Below are 10,665 nucleotides of genomic sequence, written 5' to 3'. Positions count from 1 at the left end.
ATATATATATATATATATATATATATATTAAAAAAAAAGCACAGGCGTTGTAATGAAAAAGCTATATGTGGTTTGAAATCCCCAGCTCAGCTCATGCCAAAGGAATTTCCAGGCCTGGTTTAGATCTGATTCAGCAAAGCTTTTATAAGAGCGTGGGGTGTGTGGTGGAGCCGGGGCCGCAGGAGCTGCCGGGGTGCAACAGCCCCTGCCCGGGACAGGCGCTGAGGCCAGGCTCTCCACAGGGAGCCCCTAGGTCGGAGAGGTTGGCATGAGAGCTCGGGGCTGCTCACAAAGACTTCTTTTTTTTTTTTTTTTTTTTTCCAGCCTCAATCCTGCAGAAAACAAGGCTGGGTCGCCTTCATGGGGAGGGATGTGTGAAGCATTTGTGGGTCTTGCCCTGATTTCTGCACAAGGTATCGTCGCAGTGGGGTACAGGATCAGGCCCCAGGGATGACTGTGCTCCTGCAGGTTTCACAAAATCACTGGCTGGGCTAAAGGAAGAGGCTTTCACCACAAGCACAACCACTTCTGGCCACTGAAGAATCCCCACAGCAGGGTGGCTCCTCCAGGGACCAGGCACGTCACCAACCCTGCTCTGCTGCCGGGGGCTCTGGCAGCGGCAGAAGCACCCCCGGGAGTGAATAAGTCAGACAAAACAAAGGGGAACGGCGAAAGTCGTGGTGTCCCAGTGCTGGGCACTGGAGATGATGGTTTCTTTAGGCAGAAGGAGGAAGAAAAATAAGTGGTGTAGCCAGTTATCTCCCCTGTGAGTCACTCGGAGGGATGGGAATTTTTTTTTCCATGTCTAAGAGTTCCCAGAAATGTGTGAGCTGTATGTCTGGGGGTGTCTGTCCAGGGGAGGTCTGCCCAGGGGCAGGTGAAGCAAAGCCAGCTGTGGGCCAGGGGCTCCATGGGTCCCCCCAGCCTGCAAAAGCCCTAAAGCTATAAAGGCAGATGGGAGCCTGGGGGTGTCCCCTGCACCCATTCCGAGATCTGGACCCCCCACAAACCTCACAGACACCCCGTCGTCCTTCAGCCCCCCTATGCTGGCTGCATTTAACCATCAGCTTAAATAAACCTTTTGCCTACAGGAGTACAAGAGAGGGACCACACAGACCATCAGGGCTTCAGAGCTGGTGCGAGGGAGCAAATTGTCCTTTGAGTATTTGGGTACTTCCACCCGTGTGTGGACTGTCTGCAGTGAGCACCCCTCTCCATCCCTGCGTCCTGGACTCGGATCCCGCTGGCTGGAGGGGTTATCCGGGGACGGCAGCACAGCTCCATAACCGGGGGGGGTTTCCACAGATGGAGATGCCACTGCTTTGATCAGGCTCTTCAGAAGCTCGATTTAAAGCTTGTGAGCCTCTTCCGAAACACTTTTCAGCCTAATTATTTTTCAGGATAAAAGGAAAAAAAAAAAAAAAAAAACAAACCCTCCTCTTTACTCCTCATTTTTTTTTAAGGTAAGGACTTCAGCTGGCTCTGCAGGGAGAGGATGCCCCACGGCCAACAGCCCTGGCCCAGGGCTGCGTCCAGCTTCCCCACAGCGCCAGCACAACCCATGCATTACAGCTCCCGACCGCGATGGCACGCTCTCCCCCCACCCTTTCCTAATTATATTCCATTTCAAGATTATTGCAGAATAATTGCATTACGAAAAACAGCTCTAATCCAGCATTAAGCAGCGCTTCTCCCCAACCAAAGATACCGAGCCCTGGTGTGCGGTGCAGCAGCGGTAACGGAGCTTACCGCAAGCACTCAGGAAAAGAGCTCTCATTGCTTCAGCTAATATACTTGTTTGCTTTGAGCACATCCTGAGTTTCTGAATCTCTTCCCTCCTTTCAAAGGCCCGTGTTAGCCAAGAGGGCACCCAGGATGGTGCAGGGCGATGACAAAAGGGAGGCTGAGTTGCACAGGTGTGGGGCATGCAACAGGGCAGCATCTTACACCTGCGGGATGCATGGCACTCCTTCCTCCATGCCGCAGCTGGGTTTAAATTATGGGCAGTACAAGCCATTGCAATGCTGGAGACAAACCAGATCTTCACAGGAGGCAGAGCAAAGGGAATGAGCGCGGCCAAACACAGCTAAATGTGCGCAGGAAGGGTGCACAGCAATATTGCAGCCTTGTTCCCCCTCTCCGCTTCCATTCTCCTCCTCTGAAGAGGAGGGACCATCCCTGTCCCACCCTGAGCAGGAACCAGCCCCTCGGCATGGCCGCAAGATCTTTTTGATTCGGAGCCAGGTCTTTCTTCATTACCTTGATCCCCGATCCCTTTCAGCTGCCGCCGCCGTCTGCCTTGTGGTTCTTTATCAAAGGTTGGCTTGAAACCCAGATAAATGGTGGGGTATGCAATGAGGCTCCCAACCTTGCACGTAACTGCTCAGACATGCTGGGGAGATTAGCCAGAGCTCAGCTCCCCTCTGCTCGCCTGGCTGTGCTGGGAGCCCTGCCTACCGAAGCTGGTGAGAACAGCAAGCGGGTCTCCCCGAGACTGAACACTTGCTTGCACATTCACCAATGATGTGCACAACGGTGCCACACGGACATCACCCCTGGTAACGTACTGCATATAGGAACAACACGTCCATCTGAAATGTATGGTCCTCCGAGACAGGGCAAGCACACACTATCGAAAGCCAAATCTGGAATATGTTCTGGATAGTGGCTGGGCTTGTCAGTGTTGCAAACGGGTGAGCTGTTGTCACAAGTCTCATGACAAATGGTCTCATGAGTATGAATGTGAAAATCTAAAAAAGATCCAAGAACAAGCCCACCTTCAAGCTTGGACGAGGTCTGGATTTGTCACCATTCCTTCTGTTCCCATGTAAAGGGCTGAGTGAGGGCTGGGCTGTCCTTGGGGACTCTGCATTGAGCAGGATGCTTCCATGGGGAAAAACTCCTCCAGGCAGAGCAGAGGCAAATCCAGAGTTAATATCCCCTGTTTGGAGATGGGAGAGGTTGGGGGACATGGGGATGGCCACAACAGCAAGAGCTGAGCTTAGGCTGCAGGTCTCCACCCTGAAAAGGTGATGACATTGGGTGGACAACATGCCATTTTAGTCTTAGTAGAGAAGAAGAAATGGAAGCGCATTAAGATTAAATAGTGGTACCCGGCTGAGCAGCCGCAGTGCTATCTGCAAAGCGGGTATCACTGCCTGGTTTTGCAGCTAGGGAAACTGAGGCAGGAGCAGACAGGGACTTGTCCCAGATCACCCTGCAAACCTGTCTTCTGCTGGTGCTTGTGGCTACCACTCGCCCTTGTAACTCTACTGAAGCTGTTTCACACCCTTGGGTCCCACTACAGCCAGCAATGCCGAGTGATAATGATTTATTATTATTATTATTACTCCTGCTATTATTATTGCTGCCTAGATAATCCCCTGTCAGAATATAAAAGTGCCTCCCCTCCCAGCATGAGTGTCCTGCTTAATGATGTTGTTTTCCTCTCGCTGGTACCTTCAGCTCTGACATATTGAACATTAATGGCATCAGGAGAGCTTCGGCTGCTCTGCTTCTTCAGAAGACGGGTCATTATACCATCAGCCATCCTGGTATGAGTACTGCTATTCCCTCCTCCTTTATTAATATTTGCCTCTTCTTGATCAAATTAGCTGCACACTGAACGGCTTGCTTCCGCAGGAGGGATGGATACGTCCATTATCGCCTATTCCCTCTGAAAAGGATGGAGGGAAAAAAAATACAACACGGCCTGGGATAATTGAATGAAAATTTAATGAGCACTTGCGAGAATACGTTAAGAGAAATGCCAATCGATAGAAAACTGATTTCCCGTTTTTAACACCAAATGGACTTGCGCTGGATAAGTCATTCCCCTCTGCCCGTGGCAGAGGTAACAGGAAAAGCTAAAGTGGCCAGCTCGCCCCGCTGGCAAACATGGCTGCGAATCAGGGACTCAGAGGCAGAATTAAAATATTAACACACTATTAATCATTTTGCAAATGAATACCCTGCCTGTGCTTAACTGCCCTCTTACTTTGGGCAGAGCAGGGCAGCTATTGTATGAGGAATAATGGCCACTGACCACAGAAGAATATGGACAGAGGCTCAGCTGCCCGTACCACCCACCTTTATTTCTCACCTAGGTTAAACTGCTTGGCACTAGCCAGCTGGTTAAGGGGTGGGTATGGGAACCTGCGTAGCCATCCCACAGTGAGGGTGCAGACGGTCCTCCTAACTCCGGAGCTCTTGCACAAGCATCTCACTATGGGTGTCCAACCTCCCACCCCCTCAGGCCCCATGGGGATTGGCCTTTCCTGAGTTGTAATTGCCTCCCTGGCTGAGCTCAGATACATCCCGTCCTGGAGCGAGATTTTCAGAGGAGTGCCATGCCAAGTTTGCAAAAAACTGTGCATGTCCCAGTCAGGTTTTCCCAAGGCACCTCAGCTCCACCAGCCGGGATTTTCCTGGGAGCTCAGCCCAGCACCTTGTCCAGCTCAAAGCCTTGTCAGCAGCTGAGTCCTCAATGAAAATGTGATACTTTTGCTCTTGGGGCCAAAGGCATCCTTGGTGGTGCTCCCACAGAGGCCACTGGAGCAGCTCCAGAATTGGTCCTGAGGGTGAATCCTCAGTAAAACAGGTCGATAAAATAAATCTACCTGGAAAGAGTGGGGGTTGCAGAGCTCTGCTTGCTGACGTTGGAAAACGCTTTTCATCCTCTTGATGAAAAAGCAGGAGGTTGCACAAAATCTGTGCTTTATTAAAACAGCCCATGCACAGGGCTCTTGGCAAGCAGTGGGGGGGTCTCCCCCCCAGCCCCACCTGCAGCAGGGCACACTCCATGACTGATCATTCCTGCAAACCAAGAACCTGCAAACTCAGGCCACTCTTCCATTTTTTACTACCATCTTTCTGAGAAGAAAGGATTTGACCAGCCATCCTGGCAGGAACAGTAACCAGACTTGCCCTGCAGCCACAGGACTGTCCCCGTGTCCCCAGCTGGCCCCGGAGCACTGCGGGGGGTCCTTTCAGACACGCTGACCTGCACGTCCACCCTGCCCAACCTACAGACCAGCTCACGTCTGAGGTCCGCTCTGCCCCAGCAAGCTTTGGTTTCACCCCAGATGCCACGAGTGGGCAGGGCGGTGGGGGGACCCCCGTGCCCCCCCACCCTCCCACAGCCGCCCTGCACAAAGCAGCTCATTCTCGGCAGCTTCCAGCACCGCTCTGCAGCAGTAAATATTGCATTAGCTGCGGTGGGCCGGGGCTCCGGGCCCTCCTCCAGCTTGGCAGGCTCCTCTCGGCCGGCCGGCAGGAGAAGCACAGATTATGTGAAGCTGGGTGAAGAGCAGCAAAAGGCAGAAAGCAGCCCTCGGGGAAGCAAGAAATGCAGCATGTAGCAATTGCCAGAGCAGCGATGGCTTATCTCCATCCTGCTTTCTAAGCTGTGAAGGTTGACAAAACCCTTGTGCAACATGTGGCTTCAGTGGAGTTAAAATTTTCCTCTTGGGGAGAAAAGGAAAAAAAAAGTGAATTTTTAGACCAAAGCATTTGGGAATCAAAGCCGAAATGCTTCCAGCGTTGATCTGAAAAGGGCTTTTCCGCTCCCAGGCGATGCTCTGGGGTTTTGCCATCGTGATTTTGAAACTTTCTGGAATTTGTTGGGTTTTGTTTCTGCTTGCTGGGAAAGGTCACAGCTTCCAGGGCAGGGAGGGAGAGCTCTGCTTTCTGACACAGCCCTTCGCTCCCAGCTTGCCCTGTCATCTGGGAGCCTGGTTGCCCGAGCTCACCCGCTGCGGAGTCATGGGGCAAAGGGAACCCAAGAAGATGAGATGGAGGCATTAATAGATCACTCCATAAACAAAACCTGCACGCAAAGGCCAAAAATAGTGGGATAAAATAAATCCAAGGTGGTCCATCCAGAACTGCCTGGCTAAGTGAGTTCCCGGTCCTGACTCCGGCGTTTCCCCTCCATTCCGTGCACAACAGGCCTTTTGTTAAATTTCACATCCTGAAAGAATTTAATAGCATTTTTATTTTTAATCCATCACATGTGTTTTGTTTGGACTGATCTGGCGGGGCTCTGCTCACAGGCAGCTCTTTTCCAACATCACTAAATTTCTCATGACTTAACCAGTTGACAAGGACAGGACGTGTTCGGCCCTCGTTATACAAGCATCATTAGGCGCGCAAAGACCCCGCAGTTTTCTGCAGCCCAGGGAGCAGATGGGGCGGTCCGGGATTTTGCTGAGGATGGGAGGAGCAGCAGACCCCTGCTTTGGAGGGGAATGCCATGCCCTCTTCCTTTTGCATGGGTCTCCAGGGCCACCTGGCATAAACCTGCACTTCTGCAAGCCAGACCATCTCGCATAGCAGTCTATCAAAACGGGGCTTTTGCTGGGGAGGAATCAGCATTCCCATTGCCCTGCCCAAGGACTGATCTTGGGACTATGAGGAGCAGCAGCACTAATGTCCCAGAAGCACTAATGTCTTTTAACTGCAATAATTCAATTAAGCCCTGTGGCAGGGTGCGGACGGGCAATGAATCAGCCCACCCACCACCAGCCAAAGGCCACATCACATTCAGGTACAGACCTAACTCTGAGCCTGGGTTGAAGGTTGTCTCCCCTCAAAGAGGTGTTTGCTCCCGAGGTGATGCATCCTCAGGCCCTGTTGCTCTTCCCCAGGCTCAGGCAGGAGGAAGGCTCAGGCGCTGGGCTGCACAACAGGCGTGAATTGCATCAGTGGGGTTATGAAAGGGACCGGGAGCCTCTGCGGGCGCCCAGCCTGCCTTCAGGCTTACGCGCACTGCGGATGCGCCTTTGAGCACATCTGGTTCCTCTAATAATTTGGGCCGTGAAGAAAACGCGCCGACGCGAGCTGACACCCCCGTGAAGCGCCTTTGTGTGATCCCTCAGAAGTGCCCGATTCCCAATCTGCGGATTGCTGCTCTAATGAACTCCAGACTTTGTTTTGAACATCAGATACATCGCAGTTTGCTGCTCCAGAAGACACCCCTCTGCCCTTGCTCATCCCCGAGCGGGAAGCAGGCAGAGTGCAGGCAGGCAGGCCTGGCTGGCAGGCCTTGGAGATCCCTGCCTGGGGGCGAGGGCCGCCCGCCCCGCCACGGCAGCAGCTCCAGACCAAGGCTGGCTGGCGGCTTTCAAGGGACAATAGCACAGCAAGAAATTCCACTTCAGACACTCCTTGCACAAGAGAAGCCCAGCCAAGGAACTGACAGCAAGGCGTTTTATGGCTGCGGGGCTCAGCCGTCAGCCTCCAGCGTGGCCGCAGCCAGGACATGTGGCTGCCCCTTGGGTCGCTTCTGCGTGCCAGGCTTTCCTGGGTTCTGCTTTTAGCTGGGAGTTTTTAAGGGGCACCAGATTGTCTGGGATTGTTATTTCTACATGCAGGTGATAATTTATTTTAAATCCAAGCTAGGAAACATGGTTATCACAGCGCATCATCTCCCAGGAGGGCAGCTGGCTGCTGACTGAGGCCGTGAAGGGAGTGGGTGGGCTTTATAAAAATACATTTTTTTTATCTGCTCAGTGGCAAACAACTAGATTTTCCTCTACCCCATCGCTGATGGCAGCCTGGGGTGCTGGGCACAGGGGTGCCCTGATCACAGGAGGATACAGCTCTGCAGGAGCTCACAGGGCTTGCTGGCCAGTTGGGTTTTGGAGCACCGTGGTGAGCTGTCATCTCCAGCTACCAGCATCTGGAGGTCTCTGAAGCTTTGGTCAAAATATGAAACCAAAGGCAGAATAAGCTCCCACATGCTCATGTTTGGGCTGTAGCCCAAGGCAGCTCTGGGAGACCTTCCTTTTCGAAGACATCAGACTTGTTGAGGGCAAACCGAGGCCATCAGCACTCCTGGGAACGTGCCTGCTGAAAGGGGCAGCAAGACATGTCCCCACCAGCAGTAAGAGACAAGGGACAGTGGCTTTTCCCATTTACCAGCTGTTAAACAGAGTGTCTCCGCAAGCTTTTTGGGAGGTCTGGAAAGATGCCTTCGCCCAGAGGTCCTGCAGCAGTCACCTGGGGACAGCCAGCGGGTGCCCTGCATTTATTTATCCCCCTCCACAAAATGCTCAAGCAACTGACACCAAACCACTGCAGCCCCCTCATTAAATCAATGTCTGCCCCAGCGTGGCAGGGCTTTGAGGCCGCCCAGTAGAACAGCTCAGGGGTAGGTTCTGTGTTCAGGTTTTTTGATACTGGAGTCAAAATTATCGTCTGACAAATCCAGGCTTTGTCACAGATTTGCAATAAAGCCCAAAACGGGAGGAAAATTATGTGCTGGGTGAAGTCCAAGGGTGCTGCATTGCATACAGATCATGTTCAACTAATGGATTTATTTTGTCCCCGGGAACTGGATCCCTTCAGGCTGGTTCCCGGGCTGGGGCAGCACAAACCCTGGCCACTCCCTGAGAATAAATCTGGCTGGATAAACTGTGAAGAAGTGAGACACAAACATCCCATTCACCAGCTCTCCTGGAAAAGTTGTCGGGATAAAAGTCGTTGCCAAAGCCACTGCAACAAAGGCATCACTCTCCGGCACACCGGAGCAGGCAAGGATGAGCCCGGGGGTCGGGGCTGAGCCGGAGAGGAGACAGGAGCAACACGGCTCAGCAGGGCTGTCAGTTTGCTGCGTGGCCATGGGAAACCCCTCAGTGCGGTGTTAATCTCAACAGGGGAAATCTCTCAGTGTGGTGCTTTGGCCCCTTGCCTGTAGGAAAGGACAGCAGCACTTTTGCACTGGGGAGTTTTGAGGACAAACTGAGGCTTTGTGTGTAAAAAACAGACTTTAGTATGGGGAGAGAAGGGGTTGAAGAATTGCTGGGAGGAAACACAGAGGGGACTGAGGCTGCTTTGTGCCTGGACAGGCCTGCCTGGATGGCACTGGGGACATAAGGCTGGGAACACATGTGAGCGCTCTGGAGAGAGATGAGCTGTGCTGTCTGGCTTGTTGTGGGACAAAACCCCGCTCAGCCCTTTTCCTGCTGGGCAAAGGAGAGCTCCCAGCCATGCACGCACCCCTGCACCCAGCCTGGCATGCCAGGACCCACCTCTCACCAACACAGTGACCCTGTGCCTGCCTTTTGTGAGGTGATTTTCCACTTAAACCACTTATTCAGCCTGGTCCCAAACCTCTGCAGATCCAGACCTGGACTAACCTGGTTCAGCTAACCCAGCTCAGCCAGCCTAACTTAAAGGCACCCCTTTTTAGAAGGAAAGGGTCGCTTCCATAGAAGCCCAGAGCTGCTCCAGTCCATCCACCCTGGGCAGGAAGGTCCAGGAAGGGCAGGTAGGGATGCAGTCCAGGGTGGAATGCTGACAGGGATGCTGTGCTCCATCACTCACTGGCTCTGCCCTCTGTTGTATTTGTAATAATCACTTCCTCAGCCAGCAAGAAGCATCCCCAAAGGCATGGGACCCGCCACTGTCTTTCCTACCGGAAAATCCCCGTCCTGCGAGCAGAGGCCACTCAGGTGCAGCCTCAGCAGCGGAGCATCCCGTGGAGGAAGTATGGGATCCAGATGACAGGAGTAGGGTTTGGTTTGCTTTAAATATAAGGCATACGAAAAAGTCCAAGCAGAGACTATTTATTGATTTTAATGGAAATAATATGTTGCCTTGAACGAGGATGTTAATTAAAAGGCACCCGCTGCTGTTTATCGCTGGCTGAGTCTCTGGCAGCAGTAAAGAGAGAAACAAGTTGGGTTGCTCATGCCAAAACCTCCCTGTGGGGAAGGTGGATGGTGCCGGGAGCAGGATGCGGGGCTGGAGTATTCCCGCTCCTCTCTGCTTGGAGAGAGCAGCTCTGAAAATAAACTCTCATGTAAGCTGGGCCTGGCAAGAGATATAGCTGGAAAAGGGGCACTGAAACTCACTAAAGCTGGGGTGCAGCCCACCCCTCAGCTCTGCTCCGGCCAGCCCCGTCAATGGTAGCGTGTGGGCATGGGCAAATCCTGCCCCAGCTCCGCTGTTTACTCAATATTTTCACACAATAGCATCCTTTATATAGATAGATTTTTTTGTTTTTCTTCTCCTTGTTATGCATGAGACCACTATGCAGACAAAGAGGCACCATGCACATAAAAACTTGCTACATCTTGCCTAGAGGCAGCAAATTTAAAAGCAAAATTGAATTCTTAAGGCCCCATGGAAAGTCACTGAACCTGCCATGCAAGGTCTGCTGGCACAAAGGCAGAGACGCTAAATAAAAACCCCTGGGTGAATGCTGTATTTTTCTGATACAGATCCAGCACGCAAAGGCACTGGGCTCAGAAGCAAGGTAGAGCTTCTGAGGTGGTTTTTTTGTCTGGAAAAGAAAGATGATTTTGGCTTGTGAAGCTTCCCGCTCACTTGCTGGTAGTTCCCCCAGAGCGCAGCCTCACTGGAGTTTCTGCTCATCCCCCATTTCTGGCCCCGCACAGCACCTCCTCCCTCCGCAAAACCCTCTGGGTGGTTTGGAGGGTTTGGAAGATGATTTATCCCTCCAGCCCTCAGCGACCCTTGAGCATCACCCTCACCTTTCTCCTCCAAAGTCACTTTCTGATGAATGGTGGTGGGTCAAACACCACTCCCAGAGTGAGACACAGAGTCCATCCCATCCTTTGAAGGGCTTTGATTTCCTTTTGACCCTCTTTTTCCCCCACCTTGTACAACCCACTTAGGCACCCAATCCCCCCCCCCCCC

The sequence above is a fragment of the Athene cunicularia genome (assembly GCF_003259725.1).
Source record: "Athene cunicularia isolate RWA chromosome 11 unlocalized genomic scaffold, athCun1 chr11_part1, whole genome shotgun sequence".
In the NCBI taxonomy this organism is placed as follows: Eukaryota; Metazoa; Chordata; class Aves; order Strigiformes; family Strigidae; genus Athene; species Athene cunicularia.
The sequence above is the reverse complement of the archived record's forward strand: the minus strand, read 5'-3'. Positions refer to the sequence as shown.